Source organism: Phaethon lepturus, unplaced genomic scaffold, assembly GCF_000687285.1.
Source record: "Phaethon lepturus isolate BGI_N335 unplaced genomic scaffold, ASM68728v1 scaffold1817, whole genome shotgun sequence".
NCBI lineage: Eukaryota > Metazoa > Chordata > Aves > Phaethontiformes > Phaethontidae > Phaethon > Phaethon lepturus.
The window spans coordinates 1-1,528 of record NW_010552310.1 but is presented as its reverse complement, the minus strand read 5'-3'; positions in this window follow the sequence as shown (position 1 = coordinate 1,528).

The window sequence follows — 1,528 nt, the reverse complement described above, 5'->3', positions numbered from 1 at the left end:
CTGGGGAGAGAAGCAAATAGAAGTTTTACAAAAAGTTGTTCAGATAATTGACGGTCATGAAAACCAGTGTATGCTGTTCCAGGTAACCTGCGAGCTACTCCAGAGTACTTACGAATTGTACCAGATAAGCTTTGTGCATTCACTGTGCAATGCTCAGTGCACAGTGCAGATATGGCTGCTACCCTTCTTCCCTGGATCTACACAAGAGCAGCAGGTTTTACATGCTTCATTATGAGATAAGGGTGTTGCTCAAAATAATCCTGAGACCTCTGTTGTCCAAATGTAACAGACATGTTACAGCTGTGCTCTCACTCAGTTTTTGGTACATGCTGCAGATTTTTGCTGGTAAATGGAAGATATTACACCTTTCATGACCCATGTGACACTGGTTCTTAGCTCAGGCCACTGCCACCTTCTCAGATAGTGACTCCTCTTAGTCTTTGGGCAATAGAGGTTAGGGAGCTGGTAATATCACAGAAAAACTCAGTTTTAAGCTTCACAGGTATCACTCACAGGACTTAAGGTTAAGATAAAATATTTGATAATGCAGAACTAAAATGGTGCAATCGGGTTACAGTAATATAAGATAAAATGCATTAATGGCTGCACTAGTCTCACAGTTAATTTCTATTTTTCTTCTAGGATAAGATGAAGTTCTCTCTTAACTTTAATGCTTTTGCTCATTCAAAGATAGGAGAGTATATCCTGATTTTCTGTAATACTTAGCAATACTTTGAAAAACTCGTGTGGGAAGAAGAATACAGGGAACAACTAAGATTGCTGTGTGCTATCTCACCAGTATCTTTTTGGGGTGCTTCTGCTAAAATACAGAGCACAGTAGGTGCATTCTTAGTAATTCCCTTGTACCTTTGAGGCTGAATATCTGTGGCCCCATCTGCCTTATGACCTGTGTAGATATTAACATTTATAGCTGCATTTTTATTGCTCCTTTCTCTGAAATCTGATCAAGATTTGTTCAAGTGTGGATTGGGTAGGCTGCCAGGTGAAAAACATTTTTTTCTCCATTTCATGAAAACTGGAGTTCTGAGTCCCTGCACTTCTGATCACCTGCTGCAAACTACTGCCCTCTAATATCTTGCCCTGTGTCACCGCTTTTGAACTCCAGGGTCATCTGGCTTAGTTCTAATTGACACCAGAAGGCAGCATTCTCTGCCTTCCCATCATAATACACTCTTCTTTTGCATCACACTAAGAGTTTCTGTACACCAGGTTTTCACCACAGGTCATTGATCTCCAGTTTCTCACTACTCTTTCTTTCTTGTCAGATTTAGTTCTAAGCTACTTTGCAGATGTACTGGCTGGGCTGATATGTGCTTTGCTTCCTTTGCTTTCCAGAAAAACTTTTGTCCTCTCTGCGATCCTCATCACTCTGTCTTCTTGCCTCTAGGACGTGTAGTCGCATAGTCTGTAATTTCTGGCAGCTTCTGACCTTTCTGTGTTTTCTCCTTCCTTTCCCACAGCAAATATAAGCAGAAAAAGACAAGAGAGGAGAGGAGAGGAGAGGAGA